The sequence below is a fragment of the Eucyclogobius newberryi genome, unplaced genomic scaffold (genome assembly GCF_026437365.1).
Source record: "Eucyclogobius newberryi isolate DKJ021-1_F unplaced genomic scaffold, fEucNew1.0.hap1 SCAF_12, whole genome shotgun sequence".
Lineage (NCBI taxonomy): Eukaryota > Metazoa > Chordata > Actinopteri > Gobiiformes > Gobiidae > Eucyclogobius > Eucyclogobius newberryi.
The window spans coordinates 38568073-38589368 of NW_027315746.1; the positions used below are offsets into that span (position 1 = coordinate 38568073).

Genomic DNA, 21296 nt, shown 5'->3' on the forward strand with positions numbered 1-21296 from the left:
CATGTGCCTCAGCCCCTACTCCCTAAAACCCCTCTACTGCCCATGTGCCTCAGCCCCTACTCCCTAAAACCCCTCTACTGCCCATGTGCCTCAGCCCCTACTCCCTAAAACCCCTCTACTGCCCATGTGCCTTAGCCCCTACTCCCTAACACCCCTCTACTGCCCATGTGCCTCAGCCCCTACTCCCTAAAACCCCTCTACTGCCCATGTGCCTCAGCCCCTACTCCCTAAAACCCCTCTACTGCCCATGTGCCTCAGCCCCTACTCCCTAACACCCCTCTACTGCCCATGTGCCTCAGCCCCTACTCCCTAACACCCCTCTACTGCCCATGTGCCTCAGCCCCTACTCCCTAAAACCCCTCTACTGCCCATGTGCCTCAGCCCCTACTCCCTAACACCCCTCTACTGCCCATGTGCCTTAGCCCCTACTCCCTAAATCCTTTGGCTTACTGCCCCACTTTACCAAGGTGGATTAGCACAATAGTCTGGACACTTCAATACTGACTACAAATAAGACACATGTTTGGATTTCCAGATTTGGAGAAGGATTATAAGTATTCATTGTTCTTACCTCTTTCAGGTGTGGATGTGGGTTCCATAAGATTATGTCCAGAACAGCTCTGTGGTGGCCAGAGAGAGAGGAGCGGAGTCAAAGCACTCTTTATTCAACTTAGAGCTGTGTGTGGCGTTGTTTGAGAGGCTTTGGAACTCCAGCTGATAGTCCCACCCCTTTCTCACCCCCGTCTCTCTCTCTAATACCTCTTTAGTCTTTCTCTCTCTCCACCTGTTTGGACTAGAGCTGCACAATATGGGAAAATATCCAATATGGCTGCTAATTATTGCAATATAAATACACAGTTTGACAAAAGCTTTCACAGTGAGTTACAGTCTAATCGAGATGGAACAAGTGCGTGGATACGTCTCTCAGCATCACTATTAGGCAAGAGTTTTCTGATTGTAGCTCTATTACACAAAGTGGATCTTGTACTTTTAAACTATCCTGTTTGGGTCTTTTCCTCACTTTATCTTCACACAAAAACATTTTCAAGCTCATTCTCTTGTTTCTGTTGATGACATTAAAGACTCGTACAGTCAAACACTAATTCATCCTGTAACCATAACATTCAATTAAATACAACTAGAAGTGCATTTTAAACTTATTTAAGGGTTAGGGTTCAAATACACACTAAACATTTGTAATAATCATGAAGGTGTTCTGTCATTTTGTCTCATTTAATGTTCTGTGACACTTATATTTAGACTTTTTTTTTATATTTAACTGTTTCTTTAGAATAAGATAACCTTTATTTGTTCCACAATGGGGAAATTCAAGTCTTGCAACACAGATTATGTAAAGAAACAGATTAGGCACAGAGGTATAATAATAAAAACAACAACAACAACAACTATAACAGATAACTGATAAAAAAAAAAGAAACTCTTATAAAAAGAAACTCTTATACTCTGAATAAAATAGAAATAACACTCTTATTTACAGCTGTTATATGGATAGAAAATATTGCACCAGGATGATTGACATTATGTCCCAGTATTGCACATGGGTATGACAGTATTGCATATGATTAAGTCAGTATTGCACATGGGTATGACAGTATTGCACATGGGTATGACAGTATTGCACATGGGTATGTCAGTATTGCATATGATTAAGTCAGTATTGCACATGGGTATGACAGTATTGCACATGGGTATGACAGTATTTCACATGGGTATGACAGTATTGCACATGATTATGTCAGTATTGCACATGTGTATGACAGTATTGCACATGGGTATGTCAGTATTGCACATGGGTATGACAGTATTGCACATGGGTATATCAGTATTGCATATGATTAAGTCAGTATTGCACATGGGTATGACAGTATTGCACATGGGTATGTCAGTATTGCATATGATTAAGTCAGTATTGCACATGGGTATGACAGTATTGCACATGGGTATGTCAGTATTGCATATGATTAAGTCAGTATTGCACATGGGTATGACAGTATTGCACATGATTATGTCAGTATTGCACATGGGTATGACAGTATTGCACATGGGTATATCAGTATTGCATATGATTAAGTCAGTATTGCACATGGGTATGACAGTATTGCACATGGGTATGTCAGTATTGCATATGATTAAGTCAGTATTGCACATGGGTATGACAGTATTGCACATGGGTATGTCAGTATTGCACATGGGTATGACAGTATTGCACATGATTATGTCAGTATTGCACATGGGTATGACAGTATTGCACATGGGTATGTCAGTATTGCATATGATTAAGTCAGTATTGCACATGGGTATGACAGTATTGCACATGGGTATGACAGTATTGCACATGAGTATGACAGTATTGCTCATGGGTATGACAGTATTGCATATGATTAAGTCAGTATTGCACATGGGTATGACAGTATTGCACATGGGTATGACAGTATTGCACATGAGTATGACAGTATTGCACATGAGTATGACAGTATTGCACATGAGTATGACAGTATTGCACATGAGTATGACAGTATTGCACATGAGTATGACAGTATTGCACATGGGTATGACAGTATTGCACATGGATATGACAGTGTTTGTTGTAGAGTGTGACAGCAGCAGAAGGACAGACTGTGAAACGTCTCCTTCACACGGGTGGATCAGTCACTGAAGCTGCTCTCCAGAGAGGACAGAGTGTCCTGCAGGGGACAGAGTGTCCTGCAGGGGGCGACACTCATGGTCCAGCATAGATGTGAGTTTAGCCAGGACCCTTCTGTCCCCCACCTCCTGCACCGAGTCCAGAGGACAGCCCAGGACGGAGCTTTGTCCAGCTTCTTCCTCTCCCTCTCTGTGATGACCACACCTACAGGAGCTGATGCACCACAGAGTCAGAGAAGGTCTTCAGGAGTGGCCCTGTCAGGAGTGGCCCTGTCAGGAGTGGCCCTGTCACTCCAAAAGACCTGAGTCTCCTCAGGAGGTGGAGCCGACTCTGGCTCTTCCTCTTCAGTCTGTGTTATGAGTCCAGTCCAGTTTGTGGTTCAGATGAACACCAGGTCCTTGTATGAGTCACTCTCAATTCTCTAGGAGCCTTGTCCTTGATGTAATAATGAATCTTGCATGTTTCGTCCTAGATAGTGGCTCTCACGCTCACTAGTCCCTGGCTTCCGTCCTTACGGCTAGTGTACAGTCTCAGGGTGCTGGATCTGTGGTCTGTATCTCCTTCTTTGGCCAACTGAGAGGAATATATATATATATATATATATATATATATATATATATATATATATATATATATATACCAACATTTGCTAAGCTTGACTCAGTTTTTCAAAATGAAGTACTTTTTCGAACTCCTCCCAGGGCGTTGGCCCGAAAAAGCTGAAATTTGGTGAAAAGAGTGTAAACCTAAACAAAATTTTCAATTTGCTGCCGTTTGTGCAGACAAGGTTCGAATTGCGTCAAATTTGAATCAGTTGTTAAACCCTTTGCCCTAAACCTACTTGAAGTGAAACAAATTATTTTTTACAAGACAGCGCCCCCTACAGAGTGAAATTTAAATGTATATTGAGGGTAAAATATTAAGTTTTTCTAAATTTTAAGAAATTTGGCACAAAATTCCATTTTGGCATCCCGATCAAAAAAGTCAATGAAACCCATGTCATATTTGTTACGACGTAGCCTTAGCAATGACAGAAACTCGCCAAATCTCTGAAATGTTAACATGCTGACACTTTATATTTTTACGAACTCCTCCTTGGGCGTCAGCCCAATTAACCTAAAATTTGGTGAGACTGATCTTCAGGAGAGGGCCATCAAAAGTTATCAACATTTTTCTTTTAAAAATCACAGACTTTGTGCTTTAAATTTAAAGCAAAGGGGAGAAGACGTGATTGCGTCACAGATTCAGCTGTAGGTGCAATTGTAGCATGTGTGTCACTTAAGGTAGTGTTTAAAAGTGGATAAACACAGGTAAAAATGCCTTAATAATGATGATTATAATTGTTATTGGGCTAGTTCAGAAGAATTCTAGATGCGGCTCTCGGAACTGAGTAAGAGTAAGTAGGAGACAGTAATTAAGTTTGCTGGTACCACATATTGAGTAGACAAACATATAAACATACACAAGAATGGCCATTCATCACTTATTTACAATAGAGGTAGAAGAAGGTATGTACATCATATAGTTAAATGCAAGAAAGTTAAAGTTCAATTTCAATCGTTTCAACCAGTAGGAAAGTTCAAAAAGTCCCCAGCGCGTGTCACGCTGAATCGTAAAGTGCGTCGTGGTTTCAAGCAGCGTTCTGGATGTACTGCAGCTGTTTTACAGAGGCCAGTGAGCGACCGTTACAGTAGTCTAATCTACTGGAGACAAACGCATGGATAAGTCTCTCCAAGTCTGCTTTAGACACTATATTTTTGATTTTTTTTGATTGTTTTTTAGATGGTAAAAAGCTGCTGATGTTGTTGATTTGACGTGGCTGTTAAAGTTCAAGTCTGAGTCCATTATTACCCCCAGATTTATAATTTGGTTTGTAGGTTTCAGAGTGAGACTCTGGAGGTGACGCTAACACTTTCTCTTTGTTTCTGTGGAACAAAGACGATGATTTCAGTCTTGTCTTAGTTCAGCTGGAGAAAGTTGTTGTGCCTCCACAAACTGATCTGTTGGATGCAGTGACAGAGTGAATCCACTGGTCCATATTCACCTGCGACAGTGAAACATAGATCTGACTCGTCTGCATCATGTGATACATTTTCACTGCGTGTCATGTGACCTATCTGCAGCATGTAGAGGTTGAACAGAAGGGGTCCCAGTACTGACCCTTGGGGCCCTCCACAGGTCAGGGGCATGTGGTCTGAGACACAAAGTACTTCCTGTCTTGCAGATAGGACCTTAACCAGTTTAGGGCGGGGCCAGTGATGCCCACCCAGTCCTCTAGTCTCTGTAAGAGGGTCCCACCCTGTCCTCTAGTCTCTGTAAGAGGGTCCCACCCTGTCCTCTAGTCTCTGTAAGAGGGCCCCACCCAGTCCTCTAGTCTCTGTAAGAGGGTCCCACCCAGTCTTCTAGTCTCTGTAAGAGGGTCCCACCCAGTCCTCTAGTCTCTGTAAGAGGGCCCCACCCAGTCCTCTAGTCTCTGTAAGAGGGTCCCACCCAGTCCTCTAGTCTCTGTAAGAGGGTCCCATGATGGACAGTGTCAAAAGCAGCATCAGATCAAACTGAATTAAGACTGAGGCTTTGCCCATGTCAGTGTTCAGGCGGATGTCATTTGTCACCATGACAACAGCAGTCTCAGTCACCATGACAACAGCAGTCTCAGTCACCATGACAACAGCAGTCTCAGTCACCATGACAACAGCAGTCTCAGTGCTGTGTTGAGGTCTAAAACCTTTTAAGAGGAAATCTGTGACTGTTGTAAACAACCTTTTCAAGGACTTTGCCCCAAAATGGCAGATTAGAGATGGGCCGGTAATGACTCAGGACTGCAGCATCAAGACTGCTCTTCTTGAGGAGAGGCTTTATGAGCGCAGTTTTCAAAGACATTGGGAATGTTCCAGATTGAAGCTTTAACTATGTGAGTGATGGTGCTAATAAACTGTTCAGCACAGACTTTAGAAATCTGGAGGCTCACACATGGAGGCAGCTGTAGATGAACTCAGACTGGTGATGATCTCATGGACAGTTTTGTCAGTTACTGGTGCAAAGTGAGTTAGCTCTAAGTGTCTTGGTGGTTTTAGGGTAATTTTTTGCATTGTGGGATTTATATCATTTTATTGCCCTGAACTTTGTCATTAGAGAATAATGTAAACTCATTACACTTGATGTGGAAATGAGTTCTAACGGCAGCTGAGCTGGAGGGTTTGTTCATCTGTTACTGTGGCAACAGGACACGCCAGTTGTTATTGCAGCTTCAGATTATTTCAGAGAAATATCTTTCCCTAGTTCTACATAAAATGAGGTTGTCCATGTTCAGCTTCTCTTTGTAAATCTCTTTGAGCTTTGACTTGCTCCATTTCCGTTTGGCCCGATGACACTCCCTATTCTGTGCCCTGACCCAATCATGGCAAGGCAAGTTTATTTTTAGAGCACATTTCATACACAAGGCAATTCAAAGTGCTTCACAGCAGGAAAAATGCATTCAAATCACAAAGAAATTACAGAAACAGAAATACAATAAAATTAACTAAATTAAAAATTATCAATCCAACTGATTGTTTAAACTAATAAAATCACAAACAAAAGAGAAGAGTGCAAAGAAAAAATCCTTTCAGTCAAACACAGCTAAACAAAACAGTTTTTATCTTAGATTTGAACATTGTCAGAGTAGAACCTGTCTCACATCTTCAGGAAGAATGTTCCAGATGAAACACAGATTCTCCATGTTTAGTCCTGACTCTGGCACCAGCAGGAGGCCGGTCCATGTTTAGTCCTGACTCTGGCACCAGCAGGAGGCCGGTCCATGTTTAGTCCTGACTCTGGCACCAGCAGGAGGCCGGTCCATGTTTAGTCCTGACTCTGGCACCAGCAGGAGGCCGGTCCATGTTTAGTCCTGACTCTGGCACCAGCAGGAGGCCGGTCCCTGAGGTCCTCAGAGTCCGAGATGGTTCATATGGCACTAACATATCCAAGATGTACTTTGGTGCTAGGCCATGGAGAGACTTGTGCACAAGCAGAGCTGCTTTAAAGTCTCTTCTCTGAGCCACAGGGGGCAGTGCAGAGACCTGAGAACAGGACTAATGTGATGGTACTTCCTGGTTCTAGTCAGGACCCGAGCAGCAGCGTTCTGGATGAACTGCAGCTGTTTTACAGCTTGTTTGGAGAGGCCAGTGAGCGGCCGTTACAGTAGTCTAATCTACTGGAGACAAACGCATGGATAAGTCTCTCTAAATCTAGTTTTGACACTATATTTTTGATTTTGGCAATGTTTTTTAGATGGTAAAAAGCTGCTGATGGAGGTGACGCTAACACTTTCTCTTTGTTTCTGTGGCCAAAAACGATGATTTCAGTCTTGTCTGAGTTCAGGGTTAACCCTGTGTTTTTGTCAAGCCATGTTTCAGTTAAAAACATAAAATCAAGATTATAAGAAGAAATAAAATTATTAAGAGTGATTTGTTACATAAGGATCTGACATTTAGCACAGCAAGTTTCAGACGAGTTTCAGTGAGACTGGTCCTTATCTTTTCACAGAATATGAATCAAATTTCTCAGATTGGGCCTGACTCGCATTTTGTTTTCCCATCTGTGTGATGTGACTACAGAAATAGCACTAGGGGGGGCCAACCCGGGTTTGATTTTTAATATGACAACAAACAACGCTGAGACCCAGTGCATCCTATCTATGGGAGATACCATGTGAAAGGCGAGGGGGGATGGGTGGTGGGGCTTTTGTTGGTGTAGTCGGCTTGTGCAGGGAAGAGTTGTTATGTATTGACATAACTCTTGATCTTGCTATTATGGGCGTGAGTGGAGCTAGCTTAAGTCCTGATTTGATCAGACATTCAAAATGGCTGGGAAGGCCCATGGGTGAGAGTGGAGATGAGAAGGAGAGTGAGGAGTCTGCAGTGGGAGTAGTTGCAGGGGGAATCCAGGGCTGGTCTGAAGGCAGGGGCGATGACAGGGATGTTGTCGAGCCTGTCACAGATGGGTCCGAGGCCTTTGAAGATTGTTGCGGTGCTGTTGCTGATGAGTCCTTCGCTGGAGGCGGTGGAGGTGAATGTGGAGCAGCTGGAAATGAATCCTTTGCTGGTGGTGGTGGAGCGGCTGCTGATGAATCCTTTGGTGGAGGCTGTGGTTGTGGTGCTGTTGATGTTGAAACATTGGCTCGGTCTCTGGCTGATGGAGCAGGAATTCTTCTCTCATTCCTCTCTTGCTCAGAACCCTGTCCAGGCCCAGTCCAATGCCTCAGAGCGTGGAGCAGGTTCTCTGTCAGCACTCCACTCACTCCACCTCTGCACCCTCACTCCACCCCTACACCGTCACTCCACCTCTGCACCCTCACTCCACCTCTGCACCCTCACTCCACCTCTGCATAGGTGGGGGCGATTTCTCTTAAACAGGTCCTCTCGTTTCCAGAATAGATAGAAGCTCTTAATGTAGTGTAGTCCTCTCGGGGAACACTGTTTGGACAGCCATGTGTTCAGCTGAAGCAGCTAAACTTGTTTCTCTTCCTGTCGATGTTTGGAAAAGGTCGACTAATGAATGTTTTGATTTCCATTTTATCAAGCACGTCGAATAACTTCAAGAAGTCTCTTTTCTAAACTTCAGTCTGTTCCCGCCGCATGTCCACTGCACCACGAGCACAACCAGCTGTTTAACTCCTCGATGTTTAGCCAAAACATTTGGAAGGAGTGACGTTATCTCACTCACTGTGGCGCTTGGAAAACAGTGTGTGTTGATCTTTTCATGCGTCACGTGACTTATCGCACCGTCTCCAATAAGCAAAGCCTGTGTCTCTGTGACCTTGAAGAATGGCACAGAACGTCCCACTGTCTGCGGCATTTTGGCCACGTCACGACATTTTTCCTCTGTTCATTTAATTCCGTCTCTTAAAGTGGTAAAAATCTGTTTGTAAGCTGTATTTTAGGTGACTTTACGTTATCTTTGTATCGTTTAGGCTTTGCCCCAAGTTTGTTCCAAGACACAGCCTGGTCTTTCTGGTTTTTAGACAGTTTTGGAAACGACAAAGAGTAACTGAGGTTTAGGTTGAAAGTAGGATTTCTTAGTGTGGATTTCTTACCACCGGTTGACACAGGAATTGTATCGTGAAGACCTTTTTCAGATTCCAAAACAACTATCTGTGTTTTCAGCTCATGAATTTCTTGTTGATATTTCCGACAGCGTTCACAGTCTTTCTCCCTTCTTCTCCCGGACATGTCGCTGGCGTCAGATATGTCGTTAAAACTGGAAAAATAAGTAAAGCAGCGATGGCAAGCTGGATGGAGCGAGCAAGAACGTGTCTGCACTCTTCAGAAGCAGGAAGTGAAACCAATTCCCCGACCGGCGTGTCCCGAGCCGCAACTTATTTCCGGTTTATATGCATCCGATGACCAACTGACGCACGGCGTAACAGCATGATGATGTAACATAAAGTAGAGGAATGAATGACCATCTGACATTCCTCAGGAACGCTTTGTTTGATCTACGGGCAAACTGCAGATCAAACAGAGGAACACCTCCTGAAGGATCACAGGGGTTCCTAGTGCCTGTTGTCACACCACAGGCCCCTGGGCGGAGCCACATGCAGTGACCTGGCTAAGTCTTAGATAACAATCTGAGACCAGCCAGAATAACTCTGGACGGACATTAACCTTCTTTGCGTGGACAATGTGTTACAGATATGCTACAATTGATGAAAATGAGAAGAAGTGTGAACTACCAAGAATTTCATGTGAAGTGTACTGTTTCCTAACTTTGTCTCATAATTAACACTGTTTTATGTTATTTAGAGTGAAACCAGAGTATATGCACCAAAGGTAGAAGAAAATGTATGTTTCTCAGGGAATAATATGCACAAACATCTAAAATTGTATTAACCTGAATGAAATGTTAACACGAAGTTATTGCCAAAGAGAAACCGTGCTGCAGCAGCCCCCGCCCCTTTTCCTTTTTAGTCACGCCCCCGGCGCGAAGTTAGAAAAGGCACAGCCGTCTGAAGACGCTCTCTTGTTTTCCTGTCTGTTGTTCACAACATTCCTTCACCGGGAACGTTTGAACTTTTTCCTTTCGTCTTGACAGGGAAAGAAATCCCGCACACTGTGTTACTTGCAAAAAAAAATGTATGAGGCAACGTTTCGGCAACTGGGCCTTCGTCAGGCAAATGGGAAACTGAGGATGGGACAGAGGTTTAAATAGGAGTGGCCTAAAAAATAGGAGTGGCCAATCACAGATGTTTTAGAACAACTAACACTAACATGATCAAACACATTAACAATACCCAAAACGATAGACAAATAGTGACACCTCATGATGAATTACACATACGTCAAAAATAGTGATTAATACAGTACAAAATGTATAGCAGAATAAAAGTATACATAAATGTGTTGAATAAAGCAAACAGGTCAATGGGAAAACCCTGTGAGTTATATTCAAAACTGCACGTGTGCTGCACGTGTACTGCACGTGGGCTGCACGTGGGCTGCACGTGGGCTGCACGTGGGCTGCACGTGTACTGCACGCGTACTGCACGCGGACTGCACGCGGGCTGCACGCGGGCTGCACGCGTACTGCACGCGTACTGCACCTGTGCTGCACGCGTGCTGCACCTGTGCTGCACGCGTGCTGCACGTGGGCTGCACGCGTACTGCACGCGTACTGCACGCGGACTGCACGCGGGCTGCACGCGGGCTGCACGCGTACTGCACGCGTACTGCACCTGTGCTGCACCTGTGCTGCACGCGTGCTGCACCTGTGCTGCACGCGTGCTGCACGCGGGCTGCACGCGGGCTGCACGCGGGCTGCACGCGGGCTGCACGTGGACTGCATGTGTACTGTATGTGTACTGCAGATCATCCTCAGAGCTGTTACAGGGAAATGTTGAGATTGAACTCGTCATTCAGCCCCTGAGGAGCCAGTGTCTGCAGGGCATGAATCCAAAACACTTAGCGCTGTTTTAATAGTAAGTCGTGGTCCCTCCTCTTGGGGAGGAACATGTTCAATACTGCAAAAACAGAGTTACAGACATTGTGTTAACAGTCGTTAAAATGATGGTTCCTGATGGTTTTGCCGACATAGGCCAGGCCTCAGGGACATGGGCCGGGCCTCAGTGACACGGGCCGGGCCTCAGGGACACGGGCCGGGCCTCAGGGACACGTGCCGGGCCTCAGGGACACGGGCCGGGACAGGAGCGTTTGGGTGGGGGACAGGAGCGTTTGGGAGGAGGACAGGAGCGTTTGGGAGGAAGACAGGAGCGTTTGGGAGGGGGACAGGAGCGTTTGGGAGGAGGACAGGAGCGTTTGGGAGGAGGACAGGAGCGTTTGGGAGGAGGACAGGAGCGTTTGGGAGGAGGACAGGAGCGTTTGGGAGGAAGACAGGAGCGTTTGGGAGGGGGACAGGAGCGTTTGGGAGGGGGACAGGAGCGTTTGGGAGGAGGACAGGAGCGTTTGGGAGGAGGACTCTGCCCTGTCCTCCACTGTCCTGTCCTCTCTCATGTCCTGTCCTCCTCTCCCCTGTCCTCCTCTGCCCTGTCCTCCTCTGCCCCGTACTCCTCTGCCCTGTCCTCCTCTGTCCCGTCCTCCTCTGTCCTGTCCTCCTCTGTCCTGTCTTCCTCTGTCCTGTCCTCCTCTCTCCTGCCCTCCTCTGCCCTGTCCTCTGTCCCACCCACTCGTGTCCCCACCAGCTCTCCTCGTGAGCCCTTGGGTGAGTATAACTACATAAATCATGTGTTCTTGGTTTGTGTGGAGTCACACAGAGTCACACCGTGTAGAGGAGCAGTCACTTCTGTTTCATTTCATGTCTTTTCCTTTAGTAGTGGCTGAAGAGGACGCGCTGGAGAGGACAATGTTCAGCATCTCCGTCCAAACACGTGGATGTGTGTAATGTGTCTGTAACGCTTTAGCTCCATTTTGGATGTACCATGTGTTAAAAAGGTTTGTCTTTTATTCCAGCCGTGTCTGCACCAGTCGCTGCTGAGCTCCATCATCCTCAGGTTTACAGAAGTTCACACACAGATGTCCTGCCATGAAAGACACTTTGGGACACGTTCTGTCCTGTGCATGAGTTCAGTTGTTCCTGACCCTGTTCAGGTCCTGCTCTGAATTCATGCATCTGTGATGAGAGTAAGTCATATTATCTGGTGTTCAATATGAATGAGTGAGAGCTTCTTCTGCTCATTCACACTAACATTGCTAAATAAAACAGCCATATAAACTTACTTATGATATAAACAACAGGTCAAATGTAAGTGTGCGTTGTTACTAACGGCTAAATATGACTCATTATTCGTCTTCTTCTCTTACAGCAGCTGCACAGTCCAAACAGACTGTTCTGGAGGAACCACAGGACGGTAAGAGCTTTTACTTGTTGCTTATTCACTGTAAGATCAAAGTTGATCAAACGTATCATACATTTCTTTCCTCTCTTCAGCTGCTGCAGATGTGCTGCCCCTTAAGCCTCCAGTGCCACTTCCACAGGAGCTGAGGTTTGTTCTGGCCGAGTCTGGAAGTACTTCAGCTCCAGGTCTGACATTTTAATAGAATAATCTAAACAAACATAAACCTATATTGTGGTGTTTTAGTTGTTTCAGATGCAGCTCGTCCCACACATTCTGCATCTGATGCTCCTGGAGAAGAGAGAACCCAAAGTGAGTGAGCTCCATGTGTGTCTGTGTCTGTCTCAGTCAAACCATCACAGAGTGTACAGATGAATGCTTCATGCTCCATGTGTGTCTGTCTCAGTCAAACCATCACAGAGTGAACAGATGAATGCTTCATGCTCCATGTGTGTCTGTCTCAGTCAAACCATCACAGAGTGTACAGATGAATGCTTCATGCTCCATGTGTGTCTGTCTCAGTCAAACCATCACAGAGTGAACAGATGAATGCTTCATGCTCCATGTGTGTCTGTCTCAGTCAAACCATCACAGAGTGAACAGATGAATGCTTCATGCTCCATGTGTGTCTGTCTCAGTCAAACCATCACAGAGTGAACAGATGAATGCTTCATGCTCCATGTGTGTCTGTCTCAGTCAAACCATCACAGAGTGAACAGATGAATGCTTCATGCTCCATGTGTGTCTGTCTCAGTCAAACCATCACAGAGTGAACAGATGAATGCTTCATGCTCCATGTGTGTCTGTCTCAGTCAAACCATCACAGAGTGAACAGATGAATGCTTCATGCTCCATGTGTGTCTGTCTCAGTCAAACCATCACAGAGTGAACAGATGAATGCTTCATGCTGACTGTAGTTTCACAGCCAGTGCAGTGGTTCTAAATGTGTGTCATGTCTTGTATTTCACGTGTTGCTTATCACTAAAACATTCATCTGTTTTGTTCTGTAGTTCCTCCTCCAGTGAAGCTTCAGCCGCAGTCGTCACAACAGGCCGCCTCCCCCTCCACTGTCCCTGAGCCAATCCCAACAGCACGCTACACCCGACCACAAAACTACATATTTATCATTACATCATCATCACATCAGATTATTAAATGCATCATCTTCACTCAACATCAGCCGAAAAAGCTGGAGCAAACACAGACACTCTGGCAGCACCACAACTCTGCCTGTCGTCACCACGACACCTGCCGTCACCACGACAACTGTCGTCACCGCGACACCTGCCGTCACCATGACACCTGTCATCACCACAACTCTGCCTATTGTCACCACGACACCTGCCGTCACCACGACACCTGCCACAGTGAAGCCTCCTCCTCAGACCACCACCTCGTCTCCTCCTACAGCTCCGACCATCACCTCGTCTCCTCCTACAGCTCCGACCATCACCTCGTCTCCTCCTACAGCTCCGACCATCACCTCGTCTCCTCCTACAGCTCCGACCATCACCTCGTCTCCTCCTACAGCTCCGACCATCACCTCGTCTCCTCCTACAGCTCCGACCACCACCTCGTCTCCTCCTACAGCTCCGACCACCACCTCGTCTCCTCCTGCAGCTCCGACCATCACCTCGTCTCCTCCTACAGCTCCGACCACCACCTCGTCTCCTCCTACAGCTCCGACCACCACCTCGTCTCCTCCTACAGCTCCGACCATCATCTCGTCTCCTCCTACAGCTCCGACCATCACCTCGTCTCCTCCTACAGCTCCGACCATCACCTCGTCTCCTCCTACAGCTCCGACCACCACCTCGTCTCCTCCTGCAGCTCCGACCACCACCTCGTCTCCTCCTACAGCTCCGACCATCACCTCGTCTCCTCCTGCAGCTCCGACCATCACCTCGTCTCCTCCTACAGCTCCGACCATCACCTCGTCTCCTCCTGCAGCTCCGACCATCACCTCGTCTCCTCCTGCAGCTCCGACCATCACCTCGTCTCCTCCTGCAGCTCAGACCATCACCTCGTCTCCTCTTACAGTTCAGACCATCACCTCGTCTCTTCCTACAGCTCCGACCATCACCTCGTCTCCTCCTACAGCTCAGACCATCACCTCGTCTCCTCTTACAGCTCCGACCATCACCTGGTCTCCTACAGCTCCGACCATCACCTCGTCTCCTACAGCTCAAACCATCACCGTCTCTTTCTCAGGACGCCCTGAGCAGCAGCAGCAGCCCTGAAGAAACACCACCATTAAGGACTTTTGTGGACAGAGTTCTTCCAGAGGGAGCTGGAGGCAACAAGACAGAGAGAGGAGGAAAGGAAGCAACAGAAGAGGAAGAGAGAGGAGTCACCTGCCCCAGGGAGAACGTGCAGGTTCTGCCCCAGGGAGAACGTGCAGGTTCTGCAAACTGGAGCTGAAGCAGGCCGCGCACAGTCCTCACATCCACACATACTTCCCTGGACTGTATATATCTGTTTATTTATTGTAAATACTACTGTCAAGTAATGAACGCTGTCTGAAGTGTAAATAAATTAAACTTTCTGGTATTTTCCCTGTCAATAAATATTCTTAAAAGTATTTGTTTTTTGTGTTTTCTTTCCAATATAATAATACAATAATATTCTATACATGATTGAGATATCATATGATTAATAATATGAATAACTGGTTTTATTTCTCTGCAGAACATAAACTGAACACAATGGTACAGTTCAGTGCTGCAGTGTTAGAGATGTGATAGTGTGACCTCTGACCCCTGCGGACTAAACACCTGGAGTTTTCTGACCCACTCCAAGTTTATTTATGCAGAAGGTGTGACGTGGGTAAATCTCTTAAGGTGATGCAGAAATCACTATTTGTTAAACAATCAATATTTTCCATTGATGTAACAAGATTATTTATTTCAAATGTATTTATAAACATTCTATTTTTAAAAAAAAATCCTAAAGAATGAACTTTTAAACACTTTTTATACATGTTTTTTTAAACCCACAAAACTTGCAAATAAAATTAGTTGTTGAACAAATTAATCAACACCAAGTTAGATTAACTTATTTACAACTTTCTTCCACATCATCATCAGATGACTATTTGCAGGAGTCTCATTTACATATTAATTGTCATTACACTCACAAAAAATATGTGTTAAGCTTCTGATGGAAAAATAAATGTTGCTGTGGTGTTTCCATCATGGTGTATTTATTGTGTTATTCAAATTGTACCGCTCTATTTGACGTTCCATTCCAGCTATAAAACGTTTCAATTTTTCGTTTTGCTATTTGATGACGGTCCCTAAGTACTCGTCTCTGCTCCGGCTGCACATTTGATGACGGTCCCTAAGTACTCGTCTCTGCTCCGGCTGCACATTTGATGACGGTCCCTAAGTACTCGTCTCGGCTCCGGCTGCACATTTGATGACGGTCCCTAAGCACTCGTCTCTGCTCCGGCAGCACATTTGATGACGGTCCCTAAGTACTCGTCTCTGCTCCGGCTGCACATTTGATGACGGTCCCTACGTACTCGTCTCGGCTCCGGCTGCACATTTGATGACGGTCCCTAAGTACTCGTCTCGGCTCCGGCTGCACATTTGATGACGGTCCCTAAGCACTCGTCTCGGCTCCGGCTGCACATTTGATGACGGCCCCTAAGTACTCGTCTCGGCTCCGGCTGCACATTTGATGACGGTCCCTAAGCACTCGTCTCGGCTCCGGCTGCACATTTGATGACGGTCCCTAAGTACTCGTCTCGGCTCCGGCTGCACATTTGATGACGGTCCCTAAGCACTCGTCTCGGCTCTGCACATTCGGATCAGTGTGATTCGCTGCGCCCAAAATACGCATCTGATTGTTAAAAACGAGGCTGTGTCACTGCAGTGTAAAGATGAATATTTTGGCTGTGAATGATCTGCAAAGACTTTTGCGTTAAGGAGCTGTTGACCTCGGAAGTCTGAATCTGTGACGCTAACTTTACCTGTGGCTCCTCCCACTTTCAGACTCTCGATCTGAGACAGCAGCGGGACTCGTCATGTCCACACGTCCTACATGTGTCATGACGTTATTGACGATTGATTGACGAGTGATCAGTACTTTTAGCCCTTTTTTCGCATTTGAGAGAAATTGCGTCGCATTTTGCGATGCAATATCGCTTATTCTGAACCCTGCATTTAATGTTTGAACTCATGAACTTAATACATTTAAAGTTTTGATCCTTTGAAACGTTCCTCTTCTTCTGGGCACAGCAGGAATTGAACTCGGGTCTCTTGAGATGAATTTGTGAACGAACACGAATCTCTGCATTCTGATTGGTTGGCCTTCATCACAGTGGCACATGGCACACAGGCTCATTCTGATTGGCTGGCGCTCTATGCCCACTATCCACGGCTGGCCCCCGCGGGTCGGGCCTGGTTAGTACTTGGATGGGAGACCGCCTGGGAATACCAGGTGCTGTAAGCTTTTATCTTCTTTTGTAAAGCCTTCAACAGACAAAGAAAGAAAGAAACACACTATGTGTGGATATTTAGAAACTAAAGTGGAACCAAAAACACAGTCAATTTGACTTTAAAATCACACATTTTTGTACAAACTGCAATTTAGAATATGGACAGCAGAGGGAGCTGTCCTGCTACTTTTTTACATTTAGAGTATTTTATGACCAAAAAATATATTCTGAAACTTGTAAAAAAGCATTTAAAAATACCAGGTGCTGAAAGCAATTTTCAACACAATTTACCTGTTCAATAAAAAAAAAAAAAGAGTATTTATGCCACAAGAAACCCCTGAAAAACATTGCTCTCCTGCTACTTTTGTACATTTTGAGAGAGTATTTTAGGCCAAAATACATTCTGAAGCTTGTAAAAAGTATGTAAAAAATACCAGGTGCTGAAAGCATTTTTTAAACAATTGAGTGTAAAATAAAAATTAAATATAGAGTATTTTAAGCAAAAAATAAAAACAAAACTTTACTGTCTTGCTACTTTTGTACATTTGAGAGTATTTTAGGCAAAAAATATATATATTTTGAAGCTTGTAAAAAGTATGTGAAAATACCAGGTGCAATTTTCAGCACAATTTACCTGTTTTATAAAAAAAAAAGAGTATTTATGCAAAAAAAAACATTGTTGTCCTGCTACTTTTGTACATTTGAGATAATATTTTATGCCCCAAAAAATATTTTGAAGCTTGTAAAAAGTATGTAAAAATACCAGATGCTGAAAGCAATTTTCAACACAATTGACCTGTTTTATATATATTTTTGAAAAGAGTATTTATGCCCAAAATAAAACCTGAAAAACATTGCTGTCCTGCTACTTTTGTATATTTAGAGAGTATTTTAGGCCAAAAAATATATTTTGAAGCTTGTAAAAAGTATGTAAAAGGTAAGCAATTTTCAGCACAATTTACCTGTTTTATAAAAAAAAGAGTATTAATGCAAAAAAACATTGTTGTCCTGCTACTTTTGTACATTTGAGGGAGTATTTTATGCCCCAAAAATATTCTGAAGCTTGTAAAAAAGTATGTAAAAATACCAGGTGCGGAAAGCATTTTTTGAAACAATTGAGTGTAAAATAAAAAAAAAGACTATTTTAAGCAAAAACTAAGCAAAACATTGCTGTCCTGCTACTTTTGTACATTTTGAGAGAGTATTTTAGGCCAAAATACCAGGCGCCATCAGCATTTTTTGAAATGATTTACCTGTTTAAATATAAAAGGGAAAAAAAAGTATTTTATGCAAAACAAAAAAACTTATTTTGACCAAACAGGTGGTGTCTATATGGTATTTTCCATGTATTTCATGGAAACAGAGTATTTGATGCCAAAACACATAGGAATAATAGAATAATATTCAGGCTAAAAGCAGGGAAATGGCCAAATGATAAAGAAAGCCCAAAAGGTGTCTTGAAACATTGACTCTTACATTTGAGCAGGGTTTTCTTTAGGTTGAAAGAGTCAAGTTGACAAGAAAAGCTTGTCTGTTCCTCCTGGAAAAGCACGAGTCCCATTCCCCATCTGGAGCTGGTGAAACATGGATATAAAAGCAGTCTCCACCCCAGAGCCCTTCGCTTACGGCCATACCACCCTGAACACGCCCGATCTCGTCTGATCTCGGAAGCTAAGCAGGGTCGGCGGGCCTGGTTAGTACTTGGATGGGAGACCGCCTGGGAATACCAGGTGCTGTAAGCTTTTATCTTCTTTTGTAAAGCCTTCAACAGACAAAGAAACAAAGAAACACAGTATGTGTGCATATTTTGAAACTAAAGTGGAACCAAAAACACAGTCAATTTGACTTTAAAATCACACATTTTTGTACAAACTGCCATTTAGAATATGGACAGCAGAGGGAGCTGTCCTGCTACTTTTGTACATTTAGAGTCTTTTATGACCAAAAAATATATTCTGAAACTTGTAAAAAAGGATGTAAAAATACCAGGTGCTGAAAGCAATTTTCAACGCAATTGACCTGTTTAATAAAAAATAAAAAAAGAGTATTTATGCCCCAAGAAACCCCTGAGAAACATTGTTGTCCTGCTACTTTTGTACATTTTGAGCGAGTATTTTATGCCCCAAAAATATTTTGAAGCTTGTAAAAAGTATGTAAAAAATACCAGGTGCTGAAAGCATTTTTTAAACAATTGAGTGTAAAATAAAGATAAAAATATAGAGTATTTTAAGCAAAAAAATCAAAACAAAACTTTACTGTCTTGCTACTTTTGTACATTTGAGAGTATTTTAGGCCAAAAAATATATATATATATATATATATTTTGAAGCCTGTTAAAAGTATGTAAAAATGTTCAGCACAATTTACCTGTTTTATAAAAAAATAAAAAAAAGAGTATTAATGCAAAAAAAAAAAAAACATTGTTGTCCTGCTACTTTTGTACATTTGAGAGAATATTTTATGCCCCCAAAAATATTTTGAAGCTTGTAAAAAAATATGTAAAAAATATCAGGTGCGGAAAGCATTTTTTGAAACAATTGAGTGTAAATTAAAGATAAAAAAGAGTATTTTAAGCAAAAACTAAGCAAAACATTGCTGTCCTGCTACTTTTGTACATTTTGAGAGTAATTTATGCAAAAATACCAGGCGCCATCAGCATTTTTTGAAATGATTTACAAAACTAAAAACTTATTTTGACTAAACAGGTGGTGCCTATATGGTATTTTCTATGTATTTCATGGAAACAGAGTATTTTATGCCAAAACACATAGGAATAATAGAATAATATTCAGGCTAAAAGCAGGGAAATGGCCAAATGATAAAGAAAGCCCAAAAGGTGTCTTGAAACATTGACTCTTACATTTGAGCAGGGTTTTCTTTAGGTTGAAAGAGTCAAGTTGACAAGAAAAGCTTGTCTGTTCCTCCTGGAAAAGCACGAGTCCCATTCCCCATCTGGAGCTGGTGAAACATGGATATAAAAGCAGTCTCCACCCCAGAGCCCTTCGCTTACGGCCATACCACCCTGAACACGCCTGATCTCGTCTGATCTCGGAAGCTAAGCAGGGTCGGGCCTGGTTAGTACTTGGATGGGAGACCGCCTGGGAATACCAGGTGCTGTAAGCTTTTATCTTCTTTTGTAAAGCCTTCAACAGACAAAGAAACAAAGAAACACAGTATGTGTGCATATTTTGAAACTAAAGTGGAACCAAAAACACAGTCAATTTGACTTTAAAATCACACATTTTTGTACAAACTGCCATTTAGAATATGGACAGCAGAGGGAGCTGTCCTGCTACTTTTGTACATTTAGAGTCTTTTATGACCAAAAAATATATTCTGAAACTTGTAAAAAAGGATGTAAAAATACCAGGTGCTGAAAGCAATTTTCAACGCAATTGACCTGTTTAATAAAAAATAAAAAAAGAGTATTTATGCCCCAAGAAACCCCTGAGAAACATTGTTGTCCTGCTACTTTTGTACATTTTGAGCGAGTATTTTATGCCCCAAAAATATTTTGAAGCTTGTAAAAAGTATGTAAAAAATACCAGGTGCTGAAAGCATTTTTTAAACAATTGAGTGTAAAATAAAGATAAAAATATAGAGTATTTTAAGCAAAAAAATCAAAACAAAACTTTACTGTCTTGCTACTTTTGTACATTTGAGAGTATTTTAGGCCAAAATATATATATATATATTTTGAAGCCTGTTAAAAGTATGTAAAAATGTTCAGCACAATTTACCTGTTTTATAAAAAAAAAAAAAAAAGAGTATTAATGCAAAAAAAAAAAAAAAATTGTTGTCCTGCTACTTTTGTACATTTGAGAGAATATTTTATGCCCCCAAAAATATTTTGAAGCTTGTAAAAAAATATGTAAAAAATATCAGGTGCGGAAAGCATTTTTTGAAACAATTGAGTGTAAATTAAAGATAAAAAAGAGTATTTTAAGCAAAAACTAAGCAAAACATTGCTGTCCTGCTACTTTTGTACATTTTGAGAGTAATTTATGCAAAAATACCAGGCGCCATCAGCATTTTTTGAAATGATTTACAAAACTAAAAACTTATTTTGACTAAACAGGTGGTGCCTATATGGTATTTTCTATGTATTTCATGGAAACAGAGTATTTTATGCCAAAACACATAGGAATAATAGAATAATATTCAGGCTAAAAGCAGGGAAATGGCCAAATGATAAAGAAAGCCCAAAAGGTGTCTTGAAACATTGACTCTTACATTTGAGCAGGGTTTTCTTTAGGTTGAAAGAGTCAAGTTGACAAGAAAAGCTTGTCTGTTCCTCCTGGAAAAGCACGAGTCCCATTCCCCATCTGGAGCTGGTGAAACATGGATATAAAAGCAGTCTCCACCCCAGAGCCCTTCGCTTACGGCCATACCACCCTGAACACGCCCGATCTCGTCTGATCTCGGAAGCTAAGCAGGGTCGGGCCTGGTTAGTACTTGGATGGGAGACCGCCTGGGAATACCAGGTGCTGTAAGCTTTTATCTTCTTTTGTAAAGCCTTCAACAGACAAAGAAACAAAGAAACACAGTATGTGTGCATATTTTGAAACTAAAGTGGAACCAAAAACACAGTCAATTTGACTTTAAAATCACACATTTTTGTACAAACTGCCATTTAGAATATGGACAGCAGAGGGAGCTGTCCTGCTACTTTTGTACATTTAGAGTCTTTTATGACCAAAAAATATATTCTGAAACTTGTAAAAAAGGATGTAAAAATACCAGGTGCTGAAAGCAATTTTCAACGCAATTGACCTGTTTAATAAAAAATAAAAAAAGAGTATTTATGCCCCAAGAAACCCCTGAGAAACATTGTTGTCCTGCTACTTTTGTACATTTTGAGCGAG

The 21296-nt window shown here is 43.0% G+C and overlaps 3 non-coding genes across 3 annotated transcripts; all 3 read left to right on the forward strand.

Moving 5' to 3' along the window:
* Window positions 1-18051: 18051 nt before the first annotated feature.
* Window positions 18052-18173, forward strand: LOC140356827 (5S ribosomal RNA). Its single transcript, XR_011926136.1, has one exon. It is a non-coding gene; the product is annotated as a 5S ribosomal RNA (ribosomal RNA).
* A 1262-nt stretch (window positions 18174-19435) lies between these two features.
* On the forward strand, window positions 19436-19554 carry LOC140356801 (5S ribosomal RNA). The gene has a single exon (XR_011926110.1). It is a non-coding gene; the product is annotated as a 5S ribosomal RNA (ribosomal RNA).
* A 1254-nt stretch (window positions 19555-20808) lies between these two features.
* LOC140356780 (5S ribosomal RNA) lies at window positions 20809-20927 on the forward strand. The gene has a single exon (XR_011926090.1). It is a non-coding gene; the product is annotated as a 5S ribosomal RNA (ribosomal RNA).
* Window positions 20928-21296: the final 369 nt, after the last annotated feature.